We start from the raw sequence: 17,456 nt of genomic DNA, 5'->3' as shown, positions 1-17,456 counted from the left end.
ACCTGACCTGCCTCTTGAAAAACATGTATGCAGGTCAGGAAGCAACAGTTAGAACTTGACATGGAACAACAGTCTGGTTCCAAATAGGAAAAGGAGTCTGTCAAGGCTGTATATTGTCACCCTGCATATTTAACTTCTATGCAGAGTACATGATGAGAAACGCTGGGCTGGAAGAAGCACAAGCTGCAATCAAGATTGCCGGGAGAAATATCAATCACCTCAGATATGCAGATGACAGCACCCTATTGGCAGAAATTGAAGACAAACTAAAAAGCCTCTTGATGAAAGTGAAAAAGGACAGTGAAAAAGTTGGCTTAAAGCTCAATATTCAGAAAACCAAGATCATGGCACTGGCCCCATCACTTCATGGGAAATAGATGGGGAAACAGTGGAAACAGTGTCAGACTTTATTTCTTGGGGCTCCAAAATCAGTGCAGATGGTGATTGCAGCCATGAAATTAAAAGGTGCTTACTCCTTGGAAGGAAAGTTATATATTTATTATATATAACCTAGATAGCATATTCAAAGGCAGAGACATTACTTTGCCAACAAAGTTCTGTCTAGTCAAGGCTACGGTTTTTCCAGTGGTCATGTATGAATGTGAGAGTTGGACTGTGAAGAAAGCTGAGCACCGAAGAATTGATGCTTTTGAACTGTGGTGTTGGAGAAGACTCTTAAGAGTCCCTTGGACTGCAAGGAGATCCAACCAGTCCGTTGGAAAGGAGATCGGTCCTGGGTGTTCTTAGAAAGGGCTGATGCTAAAGATGAAACTCCAATACTTTGGCCACCTCATGCATAGAGTTGACTCATTGGAAAAGACTAATGCTGGGAGGGATTAGAGGCAGGAGGAGAAGGGGACGACAGAGGATGAGATGGCTGGATGGCATCACCGACTCGATGGACATGAGTTTGGATGGACACCGAGAGTTGGTTTTGGACAGGGAGGCCTGGCGTGCTGCAATTCATGGGGTCGCAAAGCGTCGGAAACGACTGAGCCACTGAACTGAACTGAACTGAGTAAATAAGCCAGGAAAGAATAATCAGCATTTGTAGTTATTAAGTTCATATGACCAAAGTTATACTTCAACCAAAGGACTGCATGACCCTTTAGTTAAAAATTATAATCTCCTCTGAATGCTTGATGGCTGAATCAAACAAACCATAAGAACCATTAAACTACACATAAGAAGTGTTGAATTCATCCTTGTGTTTCTGAGTAGATAGAGAAGTTGCTTTCAATTTTAAGTAAGGTAAGTATTTCTGACCTCAAGCAATAACAGAGCAATAAGGCAAAGCCCCATTGGAAACTAAAAACATGGGCAACGATCTTGTGTTCATTGCTGGAAAGGTGCATCCTGTTATTTCTTCCTTTTCAGCAGAGCAACTTCTTCTTGGATTCCTCTCAGGAAATACCTTCAAGTTCTTTAAGGAAGATTTTCTGTGGAAAGAGATTCACATGTGAAAAGTGATGACAAGAATGACGCTTTCAGCCAGGAATTGCTGTTTAATTGGCTAATACAGTGACAAGCGTCCTGAAGGCGAAATGGAATGCCACTTTCGGTATTTCCATCCCGCTATTTCTTGTTCTCAAAGCTTCCTAAGTGTGTAACCGCGGAGAGCTTTGCCAAGGGTTCATGCGAGGACTGATGGCTCCATCTTTAAACCCTAAGGATAGAGTTGGAGAGCCCGAGCCTTCTGAGCCGCCTCCCCCCAAACGCTGTCGGGAAGAGATCAAATGGGATGAAGTTTTGTACTGACCTGGATAAAGGGACACTTTGTCACCCAAGTGGCATGCTGCGAAGGGAACAGACTCCACGCTGGGTCCGGGGGCTCCTTTCTCCGCAGCGACACTGAGCGGTCGGGCGTATCTGTGTGCACGCGTTAGCCACCCGCTTTCACATTGCACACTCACCAGCGAATGTCATCCTGCAAGCAGTGAAGGCCCCTGGCTCCTCCGCGGGAGATAATGCTCCTGAGAAGAGCGTCGCTGTTCAGTGAGCGCTCACTGGGTCCTGGCCTCCAAGCAGGGCAAGCGAAGAAGATGCAGCTTTGAGGGATGAAGAGACCCGGCAAGAATGAGCTAGAAGGGAGAGTGGTGCATGTGTGTGTGCGTGTGTGATGGGCGATGGGGCAGTGTGAGCCCACAGGAGCACCATGGACCTCAGAAGGGATGGGGACACATCGCACTCTCCTTCCCTCATCGTACTTACATGTGTATATGTATGTACTTCTCATGATATATATATGCTTATCTATGTATATATATTTCTTATAATATGTCTATTTATCTATGTATATATATCTTATAAAATGTGTATTTATATATGTATAGATTTCTTATAAAATATATATTTATATATGTATATTAATTTATGTGGGCATCCCTGATAGCTCAGTTGGTAAACAATCCTTCCGCAGTGCAGGAGATCCCTTTGGATTCCTGGGTGGGAAAGATCCGTTGCAAAAGGGATAGGCTACTGACCTCAGTGTTCCTGGGCTTCCCTGTGGCTCAGCTGGTAAAGAATTTGCCTGCAATGTGGGAGACCTGGGTTTGATCTCTGGCTTGGGAAGATTCCTTGGAGAAGGGAAAGGCTACCCAGTCCAGTATTCTGGCCTGGAGAATTCTATGGACTGAATATAGTCCATGGGTCACATGACTGAGTGACTTTCGAGGGGTTCCCTCATAGCTCAGTTGATAAAGAATCCTCCCGCAATGCAAGTGACCACAGTTTGATTCCTGTTTCAGGAAGATGTGCTGGAGAAGGGAAAGGCTACCCACTCCAGTGTTCTGGCCTGGAGAATTCCATGGACTGTATAGCCCATGGGGTCACAAAGAGTGGGACAGGCCTGAGCGACTTTCACATGGCACATGCTTGTTCATGACTGCGGGGCTTCCCTGGTAGCTCAGCTGGTAAAGAATCTGCACACAGTGGGAGACCTGGGTTCGATCCCTGAGTTGGAAAGATTCCCCTGGAGGAGGGCATGGCAACCCACTCCAGTATTCGTGCCTGGAGACCCCCTTGGACAGAGGAGCCTGGTGGGCTACAGTGTATGGGGTGGCAGAGAGTCAGACACGACTGAACGACTAAGCAGAGCACAGCACTGATGGCTGTACCGGGCCCTGACTGCTGTGCGGGCTTCCCTCGTGGCCGGGACCAGGCGCTACTCTCTGGCTGTGGTGTGCAGCCTTCTCACTGTGGGGCTTCTCTTGCAGAGCGTGGGCTCTGGGAGCATGGGCTTCAATAGATGTGGCGCCCAGGCTCAGCTGCCCCGCAGCGTGCAGGAACTTCCCGGACCAGGGATCGAACCCGGGTCCCCTGTGTGGGCAGGTGGATTCTTTACCTCTGAGCCACCAGAGAAGCCCATCCTCCACAGTGCTTTCCAGAGGGCTTTTCCTCCCACTGCCATCCTTCTCTCATACCAGGCACTCCTGACCTCCTATCTGGGTTTCTTGGGAAGTAGAAGGCTATCAGCTCATCAAACAACAGCATGAAACAGAACTCTTGTAGCAGGAGACTCTCCCAGGAGACCCTTTGCTCTCTCCTATAGGTCGTATTTTGCCAGCTCCCCACCACCAAGTGTTCCTCAGACATATGTTCGCCTTCTGCACCCCCAAACTGCTCATCAGACATACATGATCATGTCTGCACTTTCCCCAGCTCATTCCCCAGCTGAAGTTCTCCCATCTACTCACATAGACCCTAGGAGAGTCATCCTCAGACATCAGTGACGTGCTGAGCATCAGGCTACAGTGGGTAGAGACAAAAGGACTTTGTCATCTGACAAAGGAGCTGGACAAGTCAGGGAACAACGGAGATCTGAGGACCTGCCTGGGAGGCTCACCGAGACTGTGGACCGCCAGGTGAAGGAGCCTTAAGTGGGCTATGGCCCAAGGAAAGGCCATCTGAAGGCAGGAAGCCCTGAGCTGAGACACTCAAGGTGTGTTTGGTGTGTGGAGGCAAGAAGCATAAAATAATAGTCTCAGTGTACAGAAGCTGATGAGGAAAGGCTCACAGGCAGGACACTGACGGGTGAATTCAGGGGTTGATCCAGTTCAGTAATGAGAACAGCATGAAACTATGAAGGGTATTAAGATGGAGCTGTGGCCTCCAGAGGGGCCAGGTCTTAAAGAGTCCCAAAAGACATGCGAGGAAGCTTGGATTTGGACTTAAACAGAGTCCCTAATACACTTGTCAGCGGATTCAGGAGGCATAAGAGATAGGGCTTTGATTGCTTGGAGGAGGGCATGGCAATGCATTCCAGGACTCTTGCCTGGAGAATCCTGCCGGGGTCCAGCCCTGGTGGATCCAGGGAATTCAAAGCGGAGACAGTGTTGGCGAGGAAAGACTTATTTATTTATTAATATAAGATTAGATTAGGAAGAAATAGTGTAGTAGGAAAATTAAGTGGAGAGAAGAGGCTGATTAACTTGAGTTACGTGGAAAACCAATAAAGTTCCAGACAAGGAGCTTGCACCATCTACGTTAGGCCTCCGGTGCCCCTTTGAATATCGGAGAGTGCCCCGCCTTGGGCTCTCTCTCCTAAGGATCTTAAAAGCCAGAACAAGTAAGTAGACATAGAGAGCCTCCACGGCCCCGATGGGAATTCAGCCTCAATTTATTTATTATTATTATTATTTTTAAAAACCCGAGGCAGCACCGGGCTCGGTTGGGCCGCGGACACGGCCGCCACGGGTTTGTTATTGTCGACTCCGGCCCTTCCTGCGCCTCAGCCTCAATTTAGAGTAAAGAGGAGACATGGGGGGAACCAGTCCAGCGACTGGCTCTCCTTCTATTGTCCTTCAAGGCCTTTTATACTTTTGATTATACATAGAGATCAGTGGGTAATACAAAATTATGTAGCCTTAGCAGCCCAGACTCTTTCTGTATATCTTTTTGTATACAAAAGGTCTCAGGTGATTTACATTATCTTCTGGCCAAGAGGCTTGTTAACACTTTTTGGCTCTCTTCCTTAATGAATGTTAATTTCGTTTCCCCTAAGTGTTTTTCTTTAATCTGCATCTCCTTAAAGCACTAAAGTTACATCTCTATAGAACAAAGGCACAGTGGGTTATAACAAAGAAGGTACTTAACTCAAAGATCTAATGTTGCTAATACCAGGTCTACTACTTGTTTTTCTATATACCAACTATATCTAAAAATAAAGGATATGAAGCAAGTATGGCAGCAAGTATTGGCTCAACAAATGAAACCTTTAATCAGTCCTTTTCTAAAGATTTTGACTCCTCGGAAGCCCCTATATTCCTAGGATGTTTTAAGCTTCCTGTGCCTCCTAAGGTCAGGAGGCCTCAGACAATCACATGCACAGCTGTAGGAGTCCTGCAGGCAGGCTAGAAAGCCATCAGAGGGGTTTTTGGATTGAAACACTCTTTCAAGTGCAGAAGACTAAAGCCCTGAATTGCCTTTTTCCAGAGAATGTCAGAAGAGTGGAAAAGCAGGCAGATTCTTATTTTTTGGGGTACATGCTCAAAAAATGCTGGGGGGAAAACCTGAGATCGGACTCGACCCTGCCCATCAGATCTCTGCCGCATGGCCTTGTCACGGGTGGAATTCCTCACGCTGGCTTCCGGCAGAATCCCATGGACAGAGAAGCCCGATGGGCCACAAAGAGTCGGATGTGACTGAAGTGATGTGCCAGGCAGGCTCGCAATTGACTCATCAAATTTTCTTTCTCTCAGGTTGATGGCTCCGTGCATGATCCCCAGTGATAAAGATGGAGAATCGTGTCTTCTGAGAGCTGAAGCTCTCAGGATCCTACTGTGTGCGTGCTTTCAGAAGGTTACTCTGGGGGCATGGTGTCAGGAGGTTAGACGTTGCGGGGATTTGGGAATGAGGCCATCAGCAGAGAGGTTCTTGCAATGGTCTAAGTGGACAGTGATTGTGTCCTAATCTAAACTGTGATGACTTGGGATGGGGAGAAGGGCATGGGGAGAGTGGCAGAGAGCAAAGAAAAAGATGGGAGAGACAAAGGAGGGCCTGTTTGGAGAGGCAAGAAATAGACAAGGGCCTGTTTGGAGTGATCCTATCCTGAATGAGTGGGGCTGCATTCCAGAGGGAGGAGAAGAGGAAGGCTTAAAACTGTGTGTGTGTCTGTGTGTTTTTTTTGTTTGTTTTTGCATGAGAGAATGGCTCAGGGAGTATCCTAGGAAGCTTCTGGAAACTTCTAGCTGGGGTATTTGTCAGTTGAGTATTTTGTAGGTTGAAAGGAGAAAGCATTGAGATGCTTTGAAACCAACCACATGGTCAGTATAGTGAGGGCTTCCTAGGAGGCTCCAGTGGTAAAGGCCCAGGCTGACAATGCAGGAATCATAGGAGACGAGGGTTCGGTGCCTGGGTGGCAACCCACTCCAGTATTCTTCCCTGGTGACTCTCTATGGACAGAGGAGCCTGGCGGCCTGCAGTTCCTGGGGTGTCATAGAGTCAGACACAACTGAAGTGACTTTACACAAATATACATAAATGGGGGCTTACCCACAGAGCAAACAAATGGACCTAGCATAATATACATTCCTTCACCTTGCAAAAGAGAGTCAAAGTGTGCTTGTTTTGTTGTTGAGGTTCAGTGGCTAAGTGGTGCCTGACTCTTTGTGACCCCATAGACTGCAGCATGCCAGGCTCATCTGTCCTTCATTATCTCCTGGAGTTTGCTCAAACTCATGTCCATTGAATCAATGATGCCATCCAACCATCTCATCCTCTGCCATCCCCTTCTCCTCCTGCCTTCAATCTTTCCCATCATCAGGGTCTTTTCCAACGAGCCTGCTCTTCACAGCGAGTGGCCATAGTATAGGAGCTTCAGCATTAGTCCTTCCTAACAGTATTCAGGGTTGGTTTCTTTTAGGATTGACTGATTTGATCTCCTTGCTGTCCAAGGGACTCTCAAGAGTCTTCTCCAGAACCACAGTTCGCAAGCACCAATTCTCCTTACACATAAGATGTGTGTGCATTTCATGTGTCTACTAGCCACACAGATAAGAGAGCTGTTGAACATCCCACTCAGGGGACAGATGAGCTTGTGTCTGAGCTCTGAAGCCATTGATTTATCTCCAGGCTAATGGGTGTTCTACCTTGCAAAGCTGTGTCTGTGCCTGGTCAGAGTGGATCCTCTATGGCTGGCCTTCCTTGGGGGACCTTATGTCTGTGGTTCCTCAGTCACTCAGCTGTGTCTGACTCTTTGCAACCTCATGGACTATAGCCCTCCAGACTCCTCTCTCCATGGGATTCTGCAGGCAAGAATACTGGAGTGGGATGCCATTTCTTTCTCCAGGGGATATTCCAGCCCCAGGGATCTAAGCCGCATCTCTTGCGTTCCTGCCTTGCAAGCCTGGGAAGCCCTGTGGTTCCTCGAACTACTCTGAAACGTGCACTGTTGTTGTAAGGACAGCATGTCCCCGTGGCGGAAGGCAGCAGTAAACAGGGCAAGTGGGAACAGAGTGTGTGCACAAGTTAGACAGGAGTTCAGCTTCCCATTCCGGCCCTGTCCTCCTAGGATCGAGTTTCTGGGCCCCGGGAAGCTCATTGCACAAGCTCGCCTGCTCACTTTGACCAGGCTGTTCCGTGTCCTTGCATTTCTGCCAGTGCTGAGCCTTCTGCCAGAAATGCCCCTTCCCCTTTCACTGCCTCCATGCACGCCCGCTCCATAACCACCTAAAGTTCCTTGCTGTTCCATGTCCTGACCCACTATACACATCATGGTGGGGTGGGGCAGTGCAGGGACTCAGGCTGACCCAAGACCTGGTGAGTTGGAATCTGCTCTGGGACACTATCTGCAAGTGACTCACACGCCCCTGCATGCGTGCCTGCTCAGTCACCTCAGTCCTGTCTGTCTCTCTGCCACCCTGTGACCCTAGCCCACCAGGCTACTCTGTCCATGGACTCTCTAGGAGGAATACTGGAGTGGGTTGCCGTGCCCTTCCCCAGGGGATCTTCCCAACCCAGGAACTGAACCTGCCTCTCCTTTTATCTCTGGCATTGCAGGCAGATTCTTTACCCACTGAGTCAGCTGGGAAGCCCCCCATGTCCCTGACTGTGTGAAAAGCACTGGAGATAATCCCTGCTCATCCTTCAGTCATCAGCTCAGGGCCACCTCTTTCAAGAGCCCTCCCAGATCTCCCACCCCACCCCCTCTCCAGCCTGCTTGAGAGCCTGGTGGGGCACCAACAGTGAGTGTCTGCTATCTTCATGAGCCACTTCCAGGCTGTCTCTTCCAGGGCCATGCTCAGCAAGAGTGAACCTGGTGTTCACCGCCAGCCCCTCCTGTTCCTGCTCTTGGAGCCCCCGTTGTGGGGGCACCTGGGAGGGGAGACCGCCTGGTCCCGAGGAACCTCAGGCAGGGCCGAAAGCACATGGAGTGCCCAGGGGCCTGCCTGCAGCACACTCCAGTCCTCAGAGAGGCAGGCTTTCACGCCGTGTAACACGGCGACACTTGGCTGAATTTGCTCAGGTTTCCTATCAAGAGTTTTGTAAGAGTTACTTGAAGCAGAGCCAAGATACAGAGAAGGATTAGAAAAGCTCTGTGTTGTTTCTTATTCCTCTTAACTGACGGACTCCCGGCAGGCGCCCAGACACAGTGCCCTCTGTCCTCCTCCACCTCTGCCTCAGCCCACTACAGCCAGCCCGCCGAGCTGCTGTACGGCCTCTCCCCCTATTTGTCCCCTCCGCGTCGCACTGTCCGCCCTCCCCACGTTCACGGAGATCTGTGCAGACCTCACCTGGCACTGTGTCCTCAGCCTGCATCCTCTCCCCCAGGCCCGCCCCCTCCCCTGGGGTCAGCACTCTGCATTGCAGACCCCTCTGTGCAACGGGTCTGCTCCCTGCCTGCTTCACCTCTGCCCTGTCACCTTGCCCCGAGTCCACGCACCGGAACCCGGTTCCCGGGCCTTTATAAATCCCCTTCTCTGCCTGGAGCATTCTGCCCCTTGACTTCCCCAGGGGAACTCCTCCTGCCTCTTTGATTGCAGCATCCATGTCAGCTTCCTGGCGTCAGCCTGTCTCCCTGGTAACCCACCACCCTATCTGGATTATCTGCAGAGCAAATATCACCACCCTCTGTCTCTGTTTCTTTAGGAGCGGAACTCTTCTCTCACTGCAATGTAACCTAAGGGGCTTGAGAGTCTCAGCTCCTTTTTTTTCATCTCTGCATCCCAAATACCCCAACGATGATAAATATCATAGAAACTCCACAGACATTGAGTCAAGAAAACGGTGCATATGAGCAAAACAAACTTTTGTCCAAATAAGAGGCACACTCTGTGCTCCAGGGATTCTGGCGGGACAGATCTTTAGATAGTTGGATGTTTTTAGGAATAGAATTTATGTTCTCAGTCCTTGCATCTCCTCATACCTATGAAGCACTAAATCCCTTATTGGTGACATCGGACCCTCATGACTCAGAAAGAGCCTTTTGTAAAACGAGTGCTGCATAGTATTGCACTCCCCCTTCTCCAAACCCTGATATACTGACTTTCCCCCACTGCCACTTTGGAGCAGTCACAGAGCTGTCTGAGATGCTGCCTCCCGGCAGCACAGACCTCCTTTTGCCCCAAATAAATCTTCACTCACAACTCTCAAAAGAAAAAAAGTCAAATGTGCTGGCAGTTCTATCAGGCACTTTTCTGGGCTGTGTTATATTCCCCAGGGCTGCCTTCTGCCTGCCCTAGCAGGCCCTTTGTGTGGCGCCTTTGGCCTCCGCATTAAATGGAAGAACAGGACGGAAGGTGCTGGAAGTCCTTTCTGGTCCCCTGAGAACCCTGCACTGAACTCAGATGACACCACTGGCCCCAGTTCCCTCCAGGCCCAGGGTGGGGAGCAGCCTCCCTATGGCTGGCACCTGGGGGTCCCATCCTCGGCCCTTCCCCCATCCCTGCCGCAGCCAGGTAAAGAGCTTCCTTCCAGTCCCTCCACCTGCTCCATGTGGATGAAGTGCTGCTGTTGCTGCTAAGTCCCTCCAGTCGTCTCCGACTCTGTGTGGACCCCATAGACGGCAGCCCACCAGATTATACAGAAGGACCTTGTTACAAATCTTAAATCTTCCAATCTATATATTCAGGATCCATCTTAAGAATTTATTACTAAACTATGAATGTAGGAAGGAGTACACTGACAAACATATGTAGTTTGAAAGTGGTGTTGTTTTGTTTCAGTTTTTTTTTTTCAAAACCAACTGAAGTTAGCTAAGGCAAAAATTCAGTTACCTCTGCAGATTGTTAAAAATAGCCATAGTATACAGAAATGGTCTGGTATTGTATTCACTTTTCCATCCATGTCAAATTTAAGGGATGTTTGACGGCATCATGGGCATTTAAGGTAAAGCAAATAAAATACTTATATACTGAAAGGTCCAGGGGAGATATTATGGTTTGATGAGAATTATATTACTGACTGTATATTTAAATACTACTACCATGAAGTTATAATGCTATACGAATAAGAGTAATTCTGGCATCCATTTTAAAATAATAACAACTAAATCAACGCACAGATCAAAATTACTTCAACAGAAATACAAGTAAATGAAAAATTGAAAAACTTCTCAGAAACTATAATTTTGTCTACTTGAAGAAAACAAGCAATTAAGTTACAGTGCCTAAAATTAACGGGAAAAACAGAGATAACTTTAAAGAGGGAAAGCACAGGCTGATGTTGTCTCCAAATTTAAAAAGGGAAAACCCAGGCTGATGTTTTGAGTGCTCCCAGGACAAATCACAAGTCTCCACGCTGAGGAAGCGTCCCTGCGGTGTGAAAATTCACAGCTCGACAGTGAGATCCAGCTGCTGAGGCAGAAACTCCAGAGCCTGCCTGATCTCCATGACAGCCAGGTGATGCAACTTCACAGTAGACTCTTGTTCAAGAAGGAAGCGCGCTGCTTGCAATCCAAGAAGAAACTGCTCAGCGTCTGCGGAGAGCTGAACTCCGTGTGTCAGATCCGCAACCTCTGCAAGAGAGCTGGAGACCTGAGCGAAGAACTGGGGACAACCGCTGCCTGCCATCGCCAGTGGGCGTGCCTCTGCGTCCTCAGGGCTGGACCCTGCCCCTCGCCGGGGGGGCCTCGTGACCCAGGGGCTCCCCTGAGCCCTGCGGGCCCCTGGGGGCTGTGGCTGGAGCAGCAGGAGCATGAAGGCCCCTCGGGGAGAGCTGGGAGTTGAACTCGACCTGGGCCAGCAGCTGCCTGAGGCGGGCGTTCTCTCGGGTCAGCTCGCTGAGCGCTCTCTCCATCCGCTCGGCGGCCACCCAGCTTTCCTGAGCCCTTTCCTCGCAGAGGCGCACCTCCTGGCGATGGCAGGCAGCGGTTGTCTCCAATTCTTCGCTCAGGTCTCCAGCTATCTTCTTGGAGAGGTTGCGGATCTGACACACGGAGTTCAGCTCTCCGCAGACGCTGAGCAGTTTCTTCTTGGATTGCAAACAGCGCGCTTCCTTCTTGAACAGCCTTCTGTGAATTTGCATCACGTGGCTTTCATGGAGATCAGGCAGGCTTTGGAGTTTCCGCCTCAGCAGCTGGATCTCACTGTCGAGCTGTGAGTTTTCACACCGCAGGGACGCTTCCTCAGCATGGAGACTTGTGATTCCTCCTGGGAGCTCTTTCTTGGGATCCTGGATGTCTGGGTTCCCGTCATCCCCCCAGTCTCTGAGGAGCTCAGGCAAGGGGAAGATGGTCAACAGGTTTTCTCTGGATCTTCGTCGGTTCACCCTGTCTTCCAGGACCGGCTCCTTGCAGGCCATGGACGGCTCCGGGCCTCCTCCCAGGTCCTCCTTTTCCTGGACTCGCTGCTTTGCTCTCTCGATTTCTTGGTCAGATGGTTCTGGACTTTCTGGAAAATCAACATTGCTGTTCAAATCACTCATTTCTTCCTTCTGAGGTCGTTCTCCACCATCCTCTGATGCTTGGAAGGTGTGTTTTGCATCAGTAACTTGGGAAAGGGAAGAAGACTGGCCGTTCCATGCATTCTCCAGGAAGTCTACCGTGTCCTGAAACAAAGACCCGCTCAGGTTTGCGTTCATGGCCGACAAGCACAACGTTAGCAACGTGGGAGGACTGGCCTCCAGCCGAGGCGGCTTGAGGGCTTCGTCAGCCTGAGCCCGTGGTCCAACGTTCTCACTACATTTTCTGCAGGTTTCCTCATGGGCAGAAGACTTTTTCCTTAGCGACGTCACAGTTCTGAAATGGTGCCATCTCTTTACTGTGAGAACCAGCAGCATAGCACATACCAGGATCTCCCAGGGAAACTCAGGGAGACCTGAGTCGTGTGTCCAGCTCTCACAAACCACCAGCAGAGTGCCCCACAAATGCCCCAGCATCAGCTGGAAGGCGGATCCCAGGGCAGGCAGCAGGCCCCCCATGTCTGCCAGGGCCCACTGCTCTGTCTCTGAGAGCCAGTGTCCCGGGGGCCTCAACTGGCCACTCAGAGCCCTGCCAAGTGTTCCGTCTCCAAGGGAAACAGGTGCCTGACAATCAGGGCTGGTCACCTAGGCTGGGGGAGGGGAGGCCAGCCAGGTTCTAGGAAACAGTTCTCCCTAAGTGCTCTGAGCACTAAGTGCTCTTAGACAGTGAGTGAGCTAATCGCCTCCACAGGCCCTGAGGGAGGTGAAAAGGGCTGATCTCAGCTTGGAACTGGGCCCTCTAGGCGCACCTGCCCTATAGCAAACCTAGGGGGTCAGAGCAGGGCCAGGCTACGCCCCTCTTTGTGCACAAGGGCACACAGGGGCAGAGTGGTGGGGCCTCTTGCCCGGGTGAGGCCTGACCTCTGGACTTAAAGGTTCCTCCTGCTGCAGAGAAACCTGGCCCTGTCCCCAAAGTCCAGAGGCTGCCCTCCTCTGAGGCTCCCCCTCCCCTTGTGTGTGCTCACCACGCTGGCAGAGCCCAGGACTGGAGGGCATTGCCACCAGGCACTAGCTGTGAGACTAGTACTCCGGCGCCAGCAGCTCAGGAGGAATCAACCTGAATGTCAGCATCTTACATGTGCATAGGTTCCATGGAGCCAGCACGTTCTTACTGTGTCCCTGGTACAAGGGGACTCTGCTCCCAGGTGGCATGGTGACCTGGGCTGATTTCCTAGCGTGGTCCTGCCATTTGCAGCCCATGCTTCCCATTTTCCCAGCCCCTGAGTGGATCTGTAACCCACAGAGTCCTCTTAGAGGTGGGAAGGGTGTAGAGGCTCAGTTTGCCCTGTTTGACTCCCACTTAAGCATGTCTGTCTCTCCTAGTATCTCTCTGGCATGCTCATGCTCAGAGCCTCGTAATCAGGGTCTCAGACTCTGCCCAGCGTCTCATCCACACTTCCTTTACTGGACAGGGAAGCAAGGGAACTGGCACCTGAGACCCTTGCAAACGTCCTGACAGTTCCAGGGCTCAAGAGCCCCTGGTGCATATACTTGGGTGTGGGCAGCAAACCCTCCTGAGGGAAGTCAGACCCTTTTCAGGGCAGCGAGACCCAAGCCTGCAAGGTCACATGGTCGATCTTGAAAAAGATCCAATGTGGGCTGAAGCAATGACCGTGATCTCCAGAGTCCCCAGCTAGCCCTAAAATGTGTGACATGGAGTTGAAACTCTTGCCCATAAAGAGGTCTGGGACTCTTTATGGACTGAAGCATCTGACTCAGTGGAGAAGACCCTGAAGCTGGGAAAGATTGAGGGCAGGTGGAAAAGGGGGCCAACAGGGGATGAGATGGTGGATGGCATCCACCGACTCAATGGGACATGAGTTTGAGCCAAACTCCACGAGATGGTGAAGGACCGTGAAGCCTGATGTGCTGTAGTCCATGGGGTCGCAAAGAGTTCGGACACGACTGAGTGACTGCTACTGAACTGAACTGATACAAAAATTGAGTTATCTACTTGTCACCTCAGTTCAGTTCAGTCGCTCCAGTCATCTCCACCCCTTGCGACCCCATGGACTGCAGCACACCCTGCCTCCCTGTCCATCTCCTACTCCTGGAGTTTCCTCAACTCATGTGCATCTAGTCTGTGATGCCGTCCATCCATCTCATCCTCTGTCATCCCCTTCTTTTCCTGCGCCTCAATCTTTCCCAGCATCAGGGTCTTTCAATGTCAGTTACTTCCCACCAGGTGGCCAAAGTATTGGAGTTTCAGCTTCAACATCAGTCCTTCCAATGAACACCTAGGATGATTTCCTTTAGGATGCACTGGATCTCCTTGTCCAAGGGACTCTCAAGAGTCTTGTCCAACACCACTTGCAACTCAGCCTTCTTTATAGATGGACTCTAGCAAGAGTCTTGTCTCTATATGCTATCTAGTTTGGTCACAGTCACCATGGCTGCAGTCACCAGCAGTGATCAGTCATCCCCATCTATGAATTGATGGGACTGGATGGCATAATCTTCCTTTTCTGAATGTTGAGTTTTAGGCCAGCTTTGTCACTCTCCTCTTTCACTTTCATCAAGAGGCTCTTTAGTTTTTCTTTGCTTTCTGCCATAAGGGTGGTGTCATCTGCATATCTGAGGTTATTGATATTTCTCTCGGCAGTCTTGATTCCAGCTTGTGCTTCCTCCAGCCCAGCATTTCCCATGATGTTCTCTCCTTATAAGTTAAATAAGCTGGGTGACAGTATACGGCCTTGATATACTCCTTTCCCCATTTGGAACCAATCTGCTGTTCCATGGTCTGGTTCTAACTCAGCAGGCAATCAAACAGAATATGATTCTTAGCCCTCAGTAGGAGGTGAAATTTCCCACCTCATCTTAAGGGCACCTTATTTACTTCCCATGACCCTTACTCCAGATGTCTGAGAATATGGACCCCTCTTCAATCAGTCTTTCCAGTGGGATCACTTGATGAAACCATTGGGTCCTTCAAAGTCCATCCGTATGGGCACCATTTGGATGTTGTCCGATGCCGCTTAACCTCCTGATAGGGAAGGAAGGGTGCTCTCCCGGCTCCAGGACATTGCTGGAACACATTTGGCGGGAAGATATTAAGCAACAGAGATGAGGCTTAGGAACCTGATATTCAGCTGTGTGCTTACTGTTGTCCAAACATTAGGAAACCATACCCGCAGTCAGTGGCCTTAGATATGTGCTCAAGGGCACGTACTGAAATGTGATGCTCTTCACCTGAGAGCTTTCTCCACTTGAAACACTCTTAGGTTGTCTGAAAAGATGCGTTCCCAGGAAGTCAAGTCCGTTTAGTCTGCTGCCAGGGAATGCCAGCCTTCTTTCTCATTCAGGCTCTGTGTTCCTGTGTGTGTGCACGCCCGTGCTCCTGTGCACACACATTGCTGGAAGAAGGCAGCCCTGGGTACAACCTCATTTTACCTGGAAGCGATGCTTAGCTCTTCTTCTTCTGGACCATACACATCTTGGAAACAATCCAAACCTGGGTGATAATTAGAAAATAACTAGCCCTGAGCTCTCCCACCTCGGGGGTGAGAGGCCTGAGTTGGGCAGGGAGTCCCCATGCATCAGCTTGTGAACTGTCACTGCATCCTGGCACTGCCCAAGTACATGGTCCAAGTCAGAAACGTCTTCTAGAAAGCCAGGCAGCAAGTTTGGGTTTGGGAATGGGGAGTCTGCACTAAACATCACAGAGAAGTCCGAGGCATTGGCACATCCTTCTGAGGTGATGATGACATGAGAGAGGGCTGACAGGTATCCCGAGCTTTACATCTGGTCTGTCAAAATGTGCCCTTGTCTTGCAGCAGGATGTCCAGCCCATGGCCACCTTCGATTATGAAACATCACCCACACCGTCCATCTTGGGAAAATCACCATTTAGGTTGAGATGGCTCCTTTCATTGAATATTTAATGCTCATTAAGCATGAAATGTTTCCTTATATCTGTATATTTCATACGAAATAGGTCTGAACTATTTCCTTATATCCATTAGATGGGCAAAATTTAAAACATGTAAGAGGCATGTTGGAAAATAGTCCTAATTCTTTCTGCTGAGTCTGCAGATTGTTCCATGTGTGCTGGAGAGCAGTGTTGCAATAGCCGGTGAGGTCCCAGGTCAGTGGACGGTAGGGTTGTTCTCCTCACTGGTTTATACAATATAGAAACTTTCTCTACGCCCACGGAGACCGAGGCAACTGTGTTCACTGCAGCGAGCTTTGCAATAACGCGGAACTGGAAACAATCCGCGCCTCTGTCAGTGGTATACTGCATACAAACATCGTGCTCAGGCCACACAATGAAATAAATCCATCAAAGTGAAATTCGATCTGCGCATATCAGCATGGGCAAGATAGAATGAAGTATGATGCAGTAAATGAAATATAATGTACCATCAAATGGAAAGAGCAAGTTGCAGAATTCTCCTTCAGTGGAGACTGGCTGAGTGTACACAAAACCCACTTCCCTTCCCTGACAGCCATCTTTGTAGCTGAATGAGGCCGTGTTTCTGAGCTATGGCCCAAGGGATGTGGGCAGAAGGGGTGAGTTCAGCACTAGGCCTGCCCCTAGAAGCCAATCTCTAATTTAACCTCTCTGGCCCTCAGTTTCCCCATCTGTAAAATGTGGATAATAGTAATAGTACCTTCCCAAAGTGGTTGTTTGAAGGGCTTCCCTGTGGTTCAGCTGGGAAAGAATCTGCCTGCAATGCGGGAGACCTGGGTTTGATCCCTGGCTTGGGAAGATCCCCTGGAGAAGGGAAAGGCTACCCACTCCAGTCTTCTGGCCTGGAGAATTCCATGCACTGTATAATCCATGGCGTTGCAAAGAGTTGGACACGACCGAGCGCCTTTCACTTCACTTCACTTCATGAGTTAGTTGGTACACAGGAACTGCTTAGCATAGTATACAATATTTCAATCAGTATAATAACAATTGTTATTGTGGCTATTATTTTTAGCATCACAGATGATTGGACTTCACCGTTTTTGACTTTACAATGGCATAAAGACAATGTGCATTCAGTAAAATCGTACTTCAAATTTTGAATTTTGATCTTTTCCAGGGCTAACAATATATGGTACAGAAGTCTGCTATGATTCTGGGCAGGCTCCCAGTCAGCCACACAATCACACAGGGAAACAACAAAAAACAGTCACGGACATCCATTCTCTACCAGACACCCATTCTGGTTTTCATTTTCAGTCCAGTATTCAAGGTCCTGAAAGACTGAGGGCAGGAGGACAAGGGGCAGCAGAGGATGAGATGTTGGAGGGCATCACCAACTCAATGGACATGAGTCTGAGCAAGCTCCTGGAGACAGAGGACAGAGGAGCCTGGCGTGCTGCAGGAGGACAAGGCAGCAGCAGAGGATGAGATGTTGGAGGCATCACCAACAGCAACAAGGCACAGCTAAGGTATTCGTGGGTTAAGTATCATTAAACAACTGTTTGATTGACAAAAATCTTCAAATTTGGCATGTAACCCATTGTAAGGAAAGATTTGTATTTATTCCTGTTATTCATTTATGTACTATGACTGTGTTTCTACTACTATTTTTATGGAAGGAAAGGATTGTGAAATAACACATAAT

This window comes from Capra hircus, unplaced genomic scaffold, assembly GCF_001704415.2.
Source record: "Capra hircus breed San Clemente unplaced genomic scaffold, ASM170441v1, whole genome shotgun sequence".
NCBI classification, from domain to species: Eukaryota; Metazoa; Chordata; class Mammalia; order Artiodactyla; family Bovidae; genus Capra; species Capra hircus.
This window is presented reverse-complemented; position numbering follows the sequence as displayed.